Source organism: Chiloscyllium punctatum, chromosome 23, assembly GCF_047496795.1.
Source record: "Chiloscyllium punctatum isolate Juve2018m chromosome 23, sChiPun1.3, whole genome shotgun sequence".
Lineage (NCBI taxonomy): Eukaryota > Metazoa > Chordata > Chondrichthyes > Orectolobiformes > Hemiscylliidae > Chiloscyllium > Chiloscyllium punctatum.
The window spans coordinates 78,879,623-78,897,598 of record NC_092761.1 but is presented as its reverse complement, the minus strand read 5'-3'; positions in this window follow the sequence as shown (position 1 = coordinate 78,897,598).

Here is a 17,976-nt window from a genome sequence, read left to right as displayed (position 1 = left end):
GAGGGTACAAAAGAAGATATTGCCTAGATTGAGGTCAGATAAACCTGTATTGTTTTTGCATCAAAGGCTGAGGGGTAATCTATAGAACTATATAACATTATGAGAGACACATGGTTAGGCTGGATAGTGGGAGTCTTCTTCCCAGAATGAAATTGCAAAATACATGGGGACATAGATTTAAAGTGAGAGAGGAAAAGTTTGAAGGAGGCGTGCAAGACACATTTTTTACACAGAAGGCGGTAGGTGCCTGGAACGTACTGCCAGTGGAGGCAATGGAAGCAGAGGCAAAGCAATATTTAAGAGCCACTTAGACAGACACATGAACAGGAAGGGAATAGAGGGATACAGATCATGTGCCGGCATATGTGATTATCATGCTTATTACAGACATGGTGGGCCAAAGGGCCTGTTCCAGTGTTGTACTGTTTTGTGTTCTATTTTCTATATTGTAGATTGTCCTATCCCTAATTTCCATTGAGAAGGTGGCGGTGAACTCCTTGAACTGCTGCAGTACTGGGCTCTCGGAGGAATTGTAGTGACTTTAATGTCATGTGTTTTATAAATGTTACACCACTGTGCATTAGTTTTGGAGGGAGTAATTGAGGAAGGTAATGGATCGGATACTGATCAAGTGGACTGCTTTGTTCTGGATAGTATTGGCCTCAATGGGTGTTGCTGGAACTACACCCATCCAGAGAAGTGGGGAGTATTCCATCATATTCCTGACTTGCATCTTGTAAATGGTGGGCAGGAGATGTGGAAATGAGTTGTTCGCCATAACATTCCCAGCCTCAGATCTGCACCTGTAACCATAATATTTATATAGCTGGTCTATTTCAGTTTCTGGGCAATAGTAACCTCTAGGGTTGTTGATAGCAATGATGGTATTGCCAAGGGGCAATGATTACATTCCCTCTTGCTTGAGGTGCTCATTATCTGACAGTTGTGCAAATAGAGACACAGAGTCATGCAGCATGGAAACAGATTGAGTCGGACCAACTCATCAATATGCACCAAGTTTCAAAAATACTAAACTAATCCTATTTGCCTGCATTTGGACCAAACCCATCTAAACCTTTCCTGTTCATGTCCCTGTCCGAATATCTTTTAAATATTGTAATTGTACCTCCATTTACCATTTCCTCTGGCAGTTCATTTCACAAATGAACCACTCCCTGTGTGAAAATGTTGTCCTTCAGGTCCCTTTTAAACCTTTGCCCTCTAGTTTTGAACTCACTCACCCGAGGGAAAAGACTTTTGCTATTCACATTATCTATGCCCCTCATGATTTTATAAATCTCTGTAAGGTCACCCCTCAAACTCCTACGCTCCAGTGGAAAAAGTCCCAGCTATCCAGCCCCTTCCTATAACTCAAACCCTCCAGTCCCAGTAACATCCTTGTAATTGTTTTCTCCACTTTCTCCAATTTAATAATATCTTTCCTATAGCAGGGTGCCCAGAACTGTACGCAGGACTCCAAAAGTGGCTTCACCAGCATCCTGTAGAACTGCAACATAATATCCCAACACCTAAACTCAGTGACCTGGAGCAATGAAGGCAATGCTCCCTTTACCACTCTGTTTACCTGTGATACAACTTGCAATGAACTATGTACCTGAAACCTTCGGTCTCTCTGTTCTACTACACTCCCCAAGGGTCTGCCATTTATTGTGTAAGTCATATATCTTGCCACTTATCAGACCAAGAATGGATGTTGCCCAGGTCTTGCTGAATATGAGGTATGAGCCAACTCAGCTTCTGAGGATTCATGAATGGTGCTGAGCATTGTGCAATCAGCAGGAAACGTCTCCAATTTTAATGTTACAATGGAGCAAAGATCATTGATGAAGCAGGCAAAGATGGTTGTATCTCCTTCGTGACCTGCTAGCACCGTCCCCTTGGAAGAGGACTTCTTTCCTTTCTGTTACCACAACCGGGAAGACCTGTAACAATGCATCAGTCAGACATGGTGCAAACCTCTGGTGCTTTGGAGACATGTTCAATGGCTTTGGAGACTATCACCACAGGCTCCTTGGAAGTTCTTGGGCTTACAGAGGGTGAAGTGGTGACCAGCTGGTGTTTAAATATGATGCCTAACATAAGTGTCTTTGATCCATAAGTGTCTTTGATCCACCTGGGGTAAGAATGTCCCACTCCACATGACATGATGAGTTCCTCACATAAAACCTTACTTATAGATTAGATTAGATTAGATTAGATTACTTACAGTGTGGAAACAGGCCCTTCGGCCCAACAAGTCCACACCGACCCGCCGAAGCGTAACCCACCCATTCCTGTACATTTACCCCTTTTACCTAACACTACGGGCAATTTAGCATGGTCAATTCACCTGACCTGCACATTTTTGGATTGTGGGAGGAAACCGGAGCACCCGGAGGAAACGTGCAAACTCCACACAGTCAGTCACCTGAGGCGGGAATTGAACCCAGGTCTCTGGCGCTGTGAGGCAGCAGTGCTAACCACTGTGCCACCGTGTTGATAATGAGATGAGAAGCATGCAATTATGTGACACAACTTGCATCTTGACAGAAATGATGATTTTTTTTCTCACATGGCACTGTACTTTAACTCCTAAATAAAAATAAAATCTTGACCATAGTTTCAAGTATTCTTTCAAATTGAAGTTGTGAAGTGGGGAACATGAAAGTATGCAATGAACACAGGTGTTAAGAGGTTCATCAATACAGCAGGTAAACTCAGTGATAGTAAGTGGCACAAGACTCAGGTTTTAAAAGACAACTTGCTCACAACCCAGATCCCTATGTCCACCATGTCCACAATACAGAACAGGACTGAATAACACCACAATTTAATGAGGGTGAATGTTGAGGTTTTAAACTGTGTTCAATGTGCAGCTTGCATATTTCAATATTAGATGTTTCCTTATCTTAAGCACATCGAAAGGCACTATGCTGTGCATTAAACAATCTGTAGTGATGTCTGTGCATTCTGATGGTGAAATGGTCACATCCCTGTGCAATGCAAGCATTTTCAATGAAGCCTTGATTTTTTTTTTCTCCAAAACTCCATAAGACAGCAGCTGAAAGTTTCCAAATTCAGCATTCTGCACTGAATTCATATTTTATCAAGCTGGAGAAATATCATGAACAACAGTTAATAGAATGACTCAACAAGGACCCTTCAAGAGCACCTTACAAACTGTGACTTCCAGCACCGAGAAGGACAAGACCAACAGACACATACGGGCACCTTCAATTGGAAGATCCTCTCCAAGACATGCACCATTCTGACTTGGGAATACATCAATATTCCTTCAGTATCACTGATTGAAATCCTTGAACCCCTTTCCTAATAGCATGGTGGGTGTATTGCACAACATATACTGCATCTGGTCAAACTCAACACCAGTTTTTCAAGGGCAATTAGGAAAGGACAATAAATGCTAGCCTGCTCAGACATGTCTACATCTCATGACTAACAAAGAAATAATGGCATATAATTGAAACCCAGGTTATCGGAGATCAGAATGCCAAAGGGAGGATGCAATTCAAACTCCCTCATGAGAATTCCCTCGGCTAAAATCATAGATTCTGGGAGAACTGACACCCATAGATGGTCCTTTATTGAGAAATTGATATTGTGAACAAATGTTCACAAATACATTACCAGAAGGAACAAATAGGAAGCTCTTGTGCATCCCTTTCTCATCTCTCAGACAAGAAGCAAGAAAAATGGTGCTCAGAGAAAGAGGAACTAATGCCAGAATCTTTAGTACCTGATCATGATGACACTGGTACCATAACAAATCTTATTATTTGCATGTCAAATCTTAAAGATGTTCACAAAGAGTGATGTGAATGGACTAGATGGGGAATTGTCAGGCAGAGGTTCAGAATGACTGAGAAAGCCAGAGGATGAGGCATTGGAATTAGAGAATGTTGTTCCGGAAAGGAAATATATGTCAAATCCTGATGATGATCCCAAAGGTACTGTGCTTTGAAGACCAATGCTTTCAGTGATACATATAACAGCACTGTAGAGATGATCTGAAGCAGTGCAGTCATTGATGGCAGAAGCTTTCTTGATAATGCAGAATTTCGTGAGAGAGCACCAGATTCCTGGAATAAAATTATAGAATCCTTACAAAGTGGTGAAGCAGGCCATTCGGCCCTTTGAAGAGCATCCCACCCAGATTCATACCCACTCCCCCACAACCCCATGTTTACCACAGTTAATCCACCTAGCCTACACATCTCTGGACAATGTGTAATTTAGCATGGCCAATCCATCTAACCTGTCAACCTTTGGGCTGTGGGAGGAAATCGGAGCACCTGGAGGAAACCCACGCAGATGCAGGAAGAATGTACAAACTCCACACAGACAAGGTCCCTGGTGCTGTAAGTCAATAATGCTAACCGCTGAGCCACCTTGGTGCCCCACATGTTTGCATGGAACATAAGGTATCACCTGACACCCAATATGAATGGAAATGTATAGGGATAACCTTTGGAGATATATATCCTAATGGTTGGGTTTCCGCAAGAGAATCTCAGTAATGCAGTACTTTTCTATAAGTTGTACTCCTCTAACACACCCCCTGCACCCTGCCGCCCATGACCATCCCCCCCTCCCGCCACCCCGCCACTCCTCCCCCCCCCCCGCCACCCCGCCACTCCTCCTCCGCCCCCCCCCCACACCCCCTTACTTGGTTCTTTCATTCCAAAACCATGACAAGAGAGCAGAGACATTTTGGAGGAAATTTCCCAAAGTAAGGAACAGTCTTGAAGTTTTCAAATGAAGCAAGGGTCTCAAAAACAAAGAGCAAATAAATTGTTGATGGCAGACTGATCAAAAATGAAGTTACAGTCACAATGAAGTACAACAATTCAACTTGAAGATTCTACCAAAGGTTTCCTGATTTGCTGTCCAATGCCACTTTTATTTATTACGGTATAACTTTGGTCAGTGGGCACTGAGATGTAGACAATGAGATTCAGATAGAACCATCCTGAGCCAATTCCTTGCAATGCCACAACTTGACACAAGTTCACCTTTATTTCCGGCTGAATTATTCCGGCTGGATGCATAACTGGCAGTTCCAATTTTTAAGTTTCAAATTCTATCCTTAAGCATCCAAAATTGATCCAAAGAATCGAACAACAATTCACACTACATTCATTGAGAGATAAACGGAATTTTGGTTTGAAACTTTTTTGTTTGAACATTTTTTTCTTAATGATTAAGATGATGATCTTGGAATAGACATATTCTTCAGAGAACCTTGACCACATACCTCTGCTGTTTTGCGGATAGGGAATCTTTCACACACAAGAGCAATTTACCACTATTCCAGACACATTAGAGCTCCTTCATTAAAACTGTGCAAACATTTCAAAAATGACTTAATTGTCTATGAGGTGCTTTGGGACATCTTGGGTCTGTGGAAGTCGCTTCTTTCCCTTTGCAGTTCAAATGAGAATTAATTTGTGGCAAGGGACTAATTGTCGAATACACAGACACATTTGAAGTAGATGCCAAGTGAGGCACACATATTTTTTGGGTTTTTTTGCATAAAATCTAATCCCATAAGGAGGTTTGGTAACTATTGGCAAAGATTAAGAATACACCTTTTGGTTCTGCTGCTGGCTAATGATGATGTGTAAAACTCATTTATTATCATGCACACATGAAATTGGGAGATAGCAAACCAATCAGATTTACCTTCCAGTCAGGCACCTGCAGTTTAAAAATAAATGAAACATCTGTGTACTCACTTTCACCATCTACTGCTCCTGTTGTAGCTATGGCAACTCTTCTTTCCCTTAAGTGTTTCTGAGTATTTGGGAGTGGAATTTAGAATGTACTTTAGAAATAAAAATGTAATTTATGGTATTGTACATTGAACTTGGTCCAAAATTATATAAATTAATTGAAAATCTCAATGTCTTCACACTGAGAAACATGGAATTCAATGGAAGCTGTGGACTTGCTTTTCCAAAATCAGATTTATAAAATTTCCAAACTACACCCCTTAAAAATCAGACTGTAGTACCTAAAAGGGAGTGGGTGACAAGCAGATACTTTATAAAGCCATGAAGCAATTTGTAGTCCATGATAAATTTATACTCTCACTCTTGATATAAAATGGAACCAAATCATTGTCTCTTGAAGATTAGATCACTATAGTCCAAATTTTCTTCACTTCATCCAAAGATATCAGCACTCCAATACATTTGGTCAGTTTGGATCTAAAGAAGCATCAAAACCTGTCTGTGATTAAAAGACTGGAAGAACCGTGTAAATTGCTGTGTATTCCTAGACTGTCTACCTCAATCTATGTTACAACATTGAATTCTGATATGACTTCAGGATATATGCTGTTGAAACTCTCAATCATGATTTTGCTACCTCTAAACCTGAGTATGTTAACTCTACAAGCTGGTCTCCCATCTTCCACTGTCCAGAGTGCTTACCACATGTAAAACTCTGCTATCTGTATCTTAATTTGCAACCAATCACTCAACAATTTGTACCTATTAATAAATAAAATTCTATTCCAGCAATGAATTCATTGAAATATTAATTTTAACTTTATCCAAATTTTCAAATCTCTTTCTCCTTCCTATCTTTGAAACCTACTTTGCTCCTATAAATCTGTTATTTCTGTGATCCTCTAATTCTACTCTCTCTTCCATTTTCATTTTTAATTGCTTCACTAAAGATGATTGTGTCTTCAGCTGCTTGGGCTGTAGGCACAGGAGTTCCCTCATCTTTCCTCATCTTGATTCTCACTCCTTTGTTAAGGTGATGTTTAATGCTGACTTATTTGACAGAACATTTGATCATGTGTTATTTTGGATGAGTTATATTTCTTTATTTAGTTCAATTTCACTTTCATTTCTTTTCAATAACATATATGAAGTACCTAGGGAAATGTTTCTACATTAAAAGCATGAGATTAAAACAAGTTGTTGCTGTTGTTGTGTGATTTATAGCAAAGATTGATGCTGTTATTCTGGAATGCACAATATTTGCTTTCTATAGATACAATTGATTCAGAGAGCTTAGTGTTGTGACCATATTTATTTTATTTTTGCTCTTATCATTTTTGATTTGGAGCTGAGAACTGTGAGCTAAGAGCTGATGGTGACCATTGGATTGTGAGAAGTAGTTTGATGATTTTTAGAAGCCATGCCTGGAAGTTACTTGCTGTTTGATTCTTCTTCAAATAACACTGTAAATATTTTGCTTCCAGAGATGCATTCTGTTCGAGGAGATGGCAAATGTTTGTATGTTATCTGTAGCTTTAAAGGGAGATGATCAACCAGTCTAACAAAGGACGATCACATTTTGAGCTGGGTTTGAACTAGTTTTGATCTGTGTTTAAGTGAGGAGGATTGGGGCTGTCAAAGATACAGGAAAGAGATCTGATTACTCTGTGAATAACCTCCTATTGTCAACTTATTGAAAGTTCAGAGGATAGAGTCTCAGTTATAAATATGAAGTGAATGTTCCTCAGTCCCTACAGGAAGCTATTTGCATCATCTGGTGCCTTCAGAAATCAAACTAAATGCAATCCCATGTGTCTGTGTAACTACCCATTTTGGAAACTGCTTAAGTGAACTTGCTTGTGACATTTCCTTTATTTTTCTTTAATTTATTCCTAAACTGTCTGTCTGTTATGTGTTTATGAGTAAAGGCTCGAATCAAAGAAAATTGGTTTTGAATCATGGACATTAATTACATTACATTGTGTTTAACTTGATTTTGGTAAATCTACTGCATTATTAATACATTGTAAATATTCTGTGTCAGCTATAAACTTGGTTTTTGGTATCTGTTATTCACAATGTTAAGAAGCAATGGGGTCAATTTTGAGGGTAATTAAATGCTTATATTTTATTGTACTGCAAATAAAGAGATAGGGAGAATGATTTGACTTGGCTGTCTTTCTTTGCATCATAACACTAGGCACAGATTTGCAAGAGTCAAAGCTTAGGAATCTTAAATTAAAATGACATGCGTATTCGACAATTTGCAACATAAAAGGTTCCATCGACTTTCAGAGCTACCTGAATGCCAACTGTCAAGATTGCAAACTCCAGTAAAAAAAATCTAGTCTTCAAGATTTCATCAATGATCCAGGATCAATAATCTGCGATGCCGTGGTACATTGAAGACCAGTCTAGCTCAGCAGTGGGTTTCTGTCTGCCAGCATCAGGAAATCCTGTTTGTATCCAATGGAAAATGGCCTTTCTAATCAGCTCTACATCAAACAATCATAAACCTCCCACCTATGCCACAAGGTGGATTCTGGCTATTTGCGATACAATATCTCCGACATGACTTTCCACAATGTTGTTTTTCATCGTGACACTATGCTCTGCACTTGGAAGTAACTCAACTATTTACTTTTAATGTTTCACAAAAGAATTATATGCATGGGTTACAAGAATGCTGCTTACAAGTTTATTGACTAATGAGGTTATGCTATTCCAGGAGTACTTTCACGTTATTCTCCAGATAGAACATTCCTTAAGGGAATTCATTTTGTGTACATCACTTATTTGTTATTAAAAAATGACAATACAAGCAACAACAAAAGTAAAGTAAAAGAATTACCAAGAGCTCCACTTAAATAAAATATGTACTGAAGCTATTCCAACATACTTAGAATGATCAATCAGTGGCTGCGCCCTGAGTACACTTCCTTGTGCACACAACAGCTCCTGTTTAAAGAAGGACACAAATGAATCCAACAATCGATTTGTCCTGTATCTGAAGGATTGCAGAGTTTTCCCCAAACACATTTCCCACAGGAATATAGCCACCAGTGGCCATTCTCATTTTTCATGTATCTTTATGTTTGTCAGAATTTTTCAAAAGCAGATTTTGTCTTTTGTAAAGGAAGATCAGGTCATCAGATAACCTTCCATTCTGTTCATCTCTGTACCCTTAAATAGTCACCTTTCTTAAGACAGCAGAACCAGGTAAAGGATCCAAAAAGGACAGAACTTCTAACTATAGCATATAAAAGTTTCTTAGATATTGTATTTTTTTGAGATAGTATAATTGTTTATGTTCCGTGGTCCCTCTAATGCAACTTATCTACTTTGACCCTTAATAACATCCAAACATTTTTTTTTGAATATCCATATCATGTATCTTCAGAGGAGAAATATGATTAACTGGGTTTTTCCGATTTCTTTCATCTTGTTTTTATTCAGTTTAAGAGAATTTTTATCACAACATTTTACAAACTCCTCCATGACATTGCATTAGTTTACTTCATTATGCCTCATGAAACCCACAGGTACTGTATCAAAAACATACTTCAAGGCTATTATATCATCACAGTCCCTTCGAAAGAGCTGAACAGCAGAAGTGACACTACATACTCCTGATTTTGTCACTTGTAGCTTTAGGATTTCCTCCAAAGTGGAGTACTATTTCCAACTAACAACCTGAATTTACGTAGCATCTTTACTGTGCTAAGATGTGCTCAGACACTGCACAGGAATGTAATCTGACAAAAACTGATACTGAACCACAGAAGGAAAAATTAGAACAAAATCTTCTTCCAAAAGGTAAGCTTTCAAGAACATCTTAACAAACGAGAGTGAGATAGATAGGCAGAGAGAGAATCACACTATTCTTCAAATACAAATTGAATAATGAGCTGCAAGTTATAATCCAGAAATGAACGTGATATAATTAAAAACAAAAATTATATTACAGTATGAAATGCTTGCTTACATTCTGATTGAAATTCCAATGACCTATGTATAAATCATTCTTACCAGTGTTTGACATCCAAACTTGCTAAGCAATTCATCATGTTAAAAGTAAGTAATTATGTTAATTATATGTAATTACAGTCATTTAATTAATGTCAAAATAGTCATTTGGTAGCACAGAACTTGAGTATTGCTGAAAAAAAGACATTTTGTCAAAGCTTTTCATCTTAAACTCATCAGGACAATTTGCAAGAAATACCAAAGTAAAGGAAAAACAGCATTGAAACAGTTTTTTTCAGAATATTCATGTCAAGATGAGGGTTAAAATGATTTCAACTTTGCATATTTTTATAAATGGTGGGCAATACATATAAAATAGTGGCTAATATTTTTAAACTATTTCCTATGTCAATTTGAATTAACAGCCTCATCTGTTTCCTATGTGATTGCTTATGTATTTGTTTTATTGGCTTTTCATCATGCCTTATCAAATAGCTAGAGACAATTCCAAATAGGATATTTAAGTGTTACTGTATCGCAATGTACTTCTCTTCGGTTGACTGGAGGAGTTCAATGTGAAATGAATTTGGGAAATCTCAATCCAATACTGAATGAAGTATTTTTAGTTGTATAAATGAGGTCTGCGCCCACCCACAAGATACAAAATGACAATTTAACTTGGAATGGCAATAAGTGCCTAATGTGGTAAATGGGAATAAAGTTGAGGTAGTATGTGATCCAAAGTAAATTATTTGGTAAGGTAAAGGAAGACATGTACTCTCATTAATCTTGCCTTTTCTGACTTGCAATTACTTGATAATGGCATTTGAGCTCCAAAATGATTATTTAATTTCTGAGCAAAAACTTTGAATTTTGTAGGGTGAAATAAAATATAACACAAAATATTGCAATCTAGTATGATAATTAAACCATTTTAAAACATTCTGATTGTACAAAAATACTGTGAAAATTTTACTTTTAGCCAATGAGGAATTGTTGTTACAATCTTCTCTAAAAAATGCAGGCATGGATAAATTAATGCTCCTTTTCTTAAATATAGACTGGGAAAAATTATGATAATTAATGATAAATATTATTAACATTAAGTTCCTGTTTGGTAAATAATGTAACATAACTTAAACCAGCTGACTAATATTTATGCTTATGTGACTAAAGAGCAATAATAATTATGTTAATATATGAAGGAAGAACTTCTTATATTAACTGTGAACTGTTCATACTGAATTTTCTTTTCTCCACAAAGGGTCATGGCCTTTAATAGCTATTGATCTTGGACCTGCGTGCCTGATATACAGCCAGTACATTAGATTATGCTGAATTATGGGTGGCATGGTGGCTCAGTGGTTAGCACTGTTGCCTCACAGCACCAGGGGCTTGGATTTGATTCTAGTCTGTCTGCATGGAGTTTATACCTTCTCCCCATGTCTGCATGGATTTGGTCTGCTTTCACCCCACAATCTAAAGATGTGCAGGTTAGGTCAATTGGCCATGGGAAATTGCCAATAGTGTTCAGGGATGTGTGGGTTAGGTGCATTAGTCAGGGGTAAATATAGAGTAATAAGGTAGGAGAATGGATCTGCATTGGTTGCTCTTTGGGGTGTTGGTGAGGACCTGTTGGCCCAAATGGCCTTTTTCCACACTGTAGGGATTCTATGAATATGTCTACAATTGAACTAAGCAACTATGGAGAGTTACATAGGTGTACATATGCATGTATAGAGGGATAGAGATCGAGGGAGATAATTTTGAGAAATATATGAGCAAGAAAATTCTCTTTCTCATAATATACTTATAGACAGTGTCAGACTGCTGCTTGAATTGCCTGTAGAACAGCGCTCCCATTTTTGGCACAAATGCCTTGATGTTCATTCTTTGTAGGGTCAATAGGGTTGGATTTATTGTTCTCTGTTCCAGTGTCTAACTCAATGCTTGCTGGTTCATCCAATTTCATTCCTTTTAGACTTAGAGGTAGCAGGTTGATTCAGATATTTAAAAGCTGACAGGATGTCTTTTTTTTAAAGTATGATTTGAGTCTTCCAAAATCGCTTAACTCAAGATGGTACCAGAGTAGGATTTCCAACCGGAGTTTCTCTACTTCACCATTTCCTTTTCCATTTTCTTTTATTTTCTGCAGTTTTTCTCTGCCCTCTCCCCACCCCACAACAACGTTTAACTTCTATAACTTACCTGGAGGGAATGGAGAATGGAGATAGGTCCGGGTCCAGGCTGGCATGGGAGATACGTCGGAGACCATGCTGTACAAGAAGCAAGTCCGGATATGAGTCACAGGCTGGAACCCAGAGTAGGAGGCAGTCCAAGCCCAGCCGGCCTGGGAGATGAGTCCTGAAAATGCGTCTTGGAGACAGGTACTGGAAGTGAGTCCCAGTGGTGACTCTCGGAGGTAAGTCTCGGAGGTCAGTCTCAGAGGTGAGTCCTGGAGGCAGGTCCAGGAGGCGGGTCCCTGGGGGTGAGTCCTGGAGGTGGGTCGTGGAGGTGGGTCCTGGAGATGGATCCTGGAGGTGAGTCCTGGAGGTGAGTCCTGGAGGTGAGTCCTGGAGACGGGTCCTGGAGACGGGTCCTGGAGGTGAGTCCTGGAGGTGGGTCCTGGAGGTGAGTCCTGGAGACGGGTCCTGGGGATGAGACCTGGAGGTGGGCCCTGGAGGTGGGTCCTGGAGACGGGTCCTGGAGGTGAGTCCTGGAGACGGGTCCTGGAGACGGGTCCTGGAGACGGGTCCTGGAGACGGGTCCTGGAGGTGGGTCCTGGAGGCGGGTCCTGGAGGTGGGTCCTGGAGGTGGGCCCTGGAGGTGAGTTCTGGGGATGAGACCTGGAGGTGGGTCCTGGAGGTGAGTCCTGGAGGTGGGTCCTGGAGGTGGGTCCTGGAGGTGAGTTCTGGGGATGAGACCTGGAGGTGGGTCCTGGAGGTGAGTCCTGGAGGTGAGTCCTGGAGGCGTGTCCTGGAGGTGAGTTCTGAGGATGAGACGTGGAGGTGGGTCTTGGAGGTATATCCTGGAGGTAAGTTCTGGAGATGGGCCCTGGAGACGGGTCCTAGAGACGGGTCCTGGAGGTGGGTCCTGGAGGTGGGTCCTGGAGGTGGGTCCTGGAGGTGGGCCCTGGAGGTGAATTCTGGGGATGAGTCCTGGAGACGGGTCCTGGAGACGGGTCCTGGAGGTGGATCCTGGAGGTGGGTCCTGGAGGTGAGTTCTGGAGATGGGCCCTGGAGACGGGTCCTGGAGACGGGTCCTGGAGACGGGTCCTGGAGATGGGCCCTGGAGACGGGTCCTGGAGACGGGCCCTGGAGACGGGTCCTGGAGACAGGTCCTGGAGACGGGTCCTGGAGACGGGTCCTGGAGGTGAGTCCTGGAGGTGGGTCCTGGAGGTGAGTCCTGGAGATGGGTCCTGGGGATGAGACCTGGAGGTGGGCCCTGGAGGTGGGTCCTGGAGACGGGTCCTGGAGGTGAGTCCTGGAGACGGGTCCTGGAGACGGGTCCTGGAGACGGGTCCTGGAGGTGGGTCCTGGAGGTGGGTCCTGGAGGTGGGTCCTGGAGGTGGGCCCTGGAGGTGAGTTCTGGGGATGAGACCTGGAGGTGGGTCCTGGAGGTGAGTCCTGGAGATGGGTCCTGGAGGTGGGTCCTGGAGGTGAGTTCTGGGGATGAGACCTGGAGGTGGGTCCTGGAGGTGAGTCCTGGAGGTGAGTCCTGGAGGCGTGTCCTGGAGGTGAGTTCTGAGGATGAGACGTGGAGGTGGGTCTTGGAGGTATATCCTGGAGGTAAGTTCTGGAGATGGGCCCTGGAGACGGGTCCTAGAGACGGGTCCTGGAGGTGGGTCCTGGAGGTGGGTCCTGGAGGTGGGCCCTGGAGGTGAATTCTGGGGATGAGTCCTGGAGACGGGTCCCGGAGACGGGTCCTGGAGGTGGATCCTGGAGGTGGGTCCTGGAGGTGAGTTCTGGAGATGGGCCCTGGAGACGGGTCCTGGAGACGGGTCCTGGAGATGGGCCCTGGAGACGGGTCCTGGAGACGGGCCCTGGAGACGGGTCCTGGAGGTGGATCCTGGAGGTGGGCCCTGGAGACGGGTCCTGGAGACGGGTCCTGGAGACGGGCCCTGGAGACGGGTCCTGGAGACGGGTCCTGGAGACGGGTCCTGGAGGTGGGCCCTGGAGGTGGGTCCTGGAGACGGGTCCTGGAGACGGGTCCTGGAGGTGGGCCCTGGAGATGGGCCCTGGAGGTGGATCCTGGAGGTGAGTCCTGGAGACGGGTCCTGGAGGTGGATCCTGGAGGTGGGTCCTGGAGGTGGGTCCTGGAGACGGGTCCTGGAGGTGAGTCCTGGAGGTGAGTCCTGGAGACGGGTCCTGGAGACGGGTCCTGGAGACGGGTCCTGGAGACGGGTCCTGGGCATGTGAAGGCAGCGAGGCCTCCAGTTCTGAAGTCTGGTGTGGGGTGGGGGGGAGTGGTTGTCACAGACTCTGTGGAAAGCACTATAATTTGAGTACATGTTTAAAATACTTCTACTCTTACTCTGGACTTGGAATAAGTTGAGTAATTTTAAAAACTTTTTATTCCTTTGCTGAGCTTTTTTTTGTATTCTTTCTGTAAAGTTTCTGAACATAGGTACCCCAGTACTTAAGATGGCATCAAAGCTGCAACATTACAAAATTTTCACTGCACTCATTCGAATGCACATGACAATAACAACTATTATAACTAGTTTCACACTGTAAGATGTATCTTAGATCTGATGGGGAAGCAGTAACACTGTATTCTTTGCTCTGTTCCAATACCATAATGCTCTTTATTTGGCATGATCTGCCTTTACTGAGGGCAAAACAAAACATTTTGCTCTACCTAGGTTCATGTGACAATAATAAATCGAATCAAATGAAATTAATCTTCCCTGTACTCATCAAGGCATTGATGCATAAAATGTCATCATACTTGTGGTGTTTCATTTGAGCAATAATTTTTCAAGTGTGAGTTTCTATACTAGGGGCTATGACAAACTAGGGGTAGATTTAATGGACTAGAATAGGTTTAACCTGGATAGCATTAATATAGAGTATAGCTTTCTTCACCTACTTTAAATGCAGAGATTAGAAGGGAAGGTGGCTGAGTTACTGAGGCAAGGTTGACTGTGCTGGATCTGAGCCAGGAAACAAATGTGTGTTTCAGCTATAAATTGAATTACATATGGTCAATGCACTTCGCAGGTACAGAAAACCTGTCTGGCGAACATAAACCTGCTCACCTGTTTACAATGCAGTAAATTCATACCACTGAGCTTTTGTTCATGGCCCATCAAATGGCTGAGGGTTTTGAGGACATTATTCTGTTTAAATACTGGGGGAATTTTCAAATGTCTTTTGTTCTGCCTGGAGACCTGAACACCACAGAGTAAGGATGAGCATGTGCATCAATCTTGCCCAACATTGTGATGGACCCTGAAGACCTGTTGTTTATTAAAGTGCTCAGAAAATTGTCATAAAAGGGGGTGGGTTTGGGGGGATTTCACAGATTGTTGATTGAAAAAGGAATCCTCCTAATCTGTGTTCAGGCCCATGTTTATGCAAAACGCCTTCACAGGGATTAGTGCAATTATTTCGAATAATCACACTGTCAATGCCTTTTAAATTAAAATGCGTAAGTTTGCTTGACTCTGGTCACTACAAGCTCCTGGAAATCCACTTGTAAAAAGTGGCTGGGGTGAGCAGTCGCTTTGGGAGGCTGTGCACAACAAAGCAATAAAAAGGAGAGGGGAAAATAGAATAGAAATTAGAAATTAATTGCTCTTTGAATAAATGAATGAGTCAACACACTCATTTATAATAGCACAAACTATTTTGCTTGGCAAAATAGCTTCTTGGGTTTGATCCCGCTAACACTCTCTCGAGCTTTGTTTATAGTTCATTTAATTATTGATGATAATACTAATGTTATGGAATGCAAATACAGCACAAGATTGAATACAAAACAAGCAGCCAATTTAAAATGAAAGGGCGTATCAACTTTTTTTGTATGGATTATTTGTCAGTGAAATATCAGTTTATTTCAATCTACATTATTACCGTGTTTCAGAATTATTTTGTTCTTTAGGTTGTTCTCCCTGTCTTTAAGGAATGGACAGGTGTCCTCTGTATAAGGTCAAGGTACTGAAGGTGTTAATGTCCAAGTTCCATTGTGTTACTGTGGATTGAAAGAAAGAATTCCAATCTCACTTCTGAAAGGAACAGAATTATCTTTGGCAGTGATATGGAGATGCCAGTGTTGGACTGGGGTGTACAATGTTAAAAATCACATAACACCAGGTTATAGTCCAACAGGTTTAATTGGAAGCACTAGCCTTTGAAGTGCTGCTCTGAAAACCACCTGATGAGGAAGCGTCGCTCCGAAAGCTAGTGCTTCCAATTAAACCTATTGGATTATAACCTGGTGTTGTGTGATTTTAAATTTTATATCTGTACCAGCTCCTTAAGCTCATACTAATTAGACTTAACTAAGTGTAAGTCAGAGCCCAGAACAAAATCCAGCTTGACCAATCATAGTTTGTTTGCTCTTAACTTACTTGGCAGACTTTCACTGGAATGTAAGTGGGCAAGGCTTCAGATTTGGTTTTAACAAAAGACAAGCACAAAGTAAATACAAATAAAATAAAATGAACCAAAATATCTACATGTGGCATAGTTTGAAAGATTTTAACACACAGCAAAATAAAATCCCATCTACTACCTAACATATCACTTAATAGTTACTCAAAAATCAGATTAATTTCCCTTTCCAATCAAGTCTTCGGTTTGATTGAAAGCTTCTCCTCAGCTCTGGTTCTGTGAGGCCTTCCTCTGAAATATTCACACAACTGAACCTTCGACTTTCTCAGTGTTCTGATAAGCTGTAGGTTTCCAATCAAACAGTCGTAGTCTCGCCCTTTCACAAGTTATACCCTTTCACTGAGGCAATCTAATCCCTAACTGCTCCAAATTTTGTTTTTCCTTTGCAGAGAGGAAACTTGCAGCTGACTCCAGTCGACTGCTTTTTGAACTGCCCTACATGCATTCCAAGCTATGAACTTATTCAAGTTAAAATCAATCCTTAAATATTTTCTCACCAGAAGTAAGCTAATATCTTTCAATGTTTTCTCTTTCCTGTAATAAACCTCCCTCCCTCCCTCTCCCACAATATAAACTAACTCCTGTTAATTTTCCAGGAGACCTTGCAAACACCTGTTCCATGGCATGACCTGGTTTAAAATCATGGTGCCAGAAAGACTACAAACCTACAAAAATTTTTAACACATATCAATCACACACCTCTCAACACAATACTTGAACTTATTGCTTTGAAGCAATAAACCTTCCTGTTATCAATGAATAGTGCATCTTCTGTAAAAAAAGCTGAAAGCTGGGTAAAAATGTCTGGGATCCTGACTGTTTCATAACAGTCTGTTTCATAAGTGAGTTTAAATTGTTCTTAATTAACGCTTTCAGACATATTATGATTCATCTCTGGGGCAGGTCAGATTCATACTTGGGCTTTCTGACTCTAAGGTATGGACACTGGCTCCCCATCAGAAGAACTTCCTCACAGGTACACTTTATCCTTTGATTAAGTTCCAACAGATATTATTTAATGATTATACAATAGATGATAAAACAAGCAGAGATAAAAAGATCCAGCACTAATGCCTTGCAGCTTGTGTGCTATTCCTTTGTAATGATAACGCTGTAAAGTTACACGTATGCACATTACAGATGTTATCGGCTAATTTATCATGATTTTCTTTCAAAGGAAGAACAAGAATCAAATAGTGAGCATTTTTTCCACTATCTATTATCAAAAAAAGCAGAAGTTGAGTTCCCTTGGGCCTCTGCTCATTGTCTACTAGATACAAGGTTAAATCAGGTAATGAGTCGATAAAGCGTAGCGCTAGAGAAAGCACAGCAGAGCAGGTGGCATCTGAGGACCAGAAGAGTTGACATTTCAGACATAACCCTTTATCAGATCCGAAATGTTGACTTTCCTGCTCCTCAGATGCTGCCTGACCTGCTGTGCTTTTTTTCACTGCTGCACTTTATTGACTCTGACTTCTCCAGCATCTGCAGTCCTCACCATCTCCTCAATCAGGCAATGAGTTATCCAGGTTTATAAATTTAAATATGCAAATGATGAGTATACCACATGGAATACAGGCAGAACTAACCATTTGGATACAGAATTGGCTTGAAGGTAGAAGACAGAGGGTGGTGGTGGA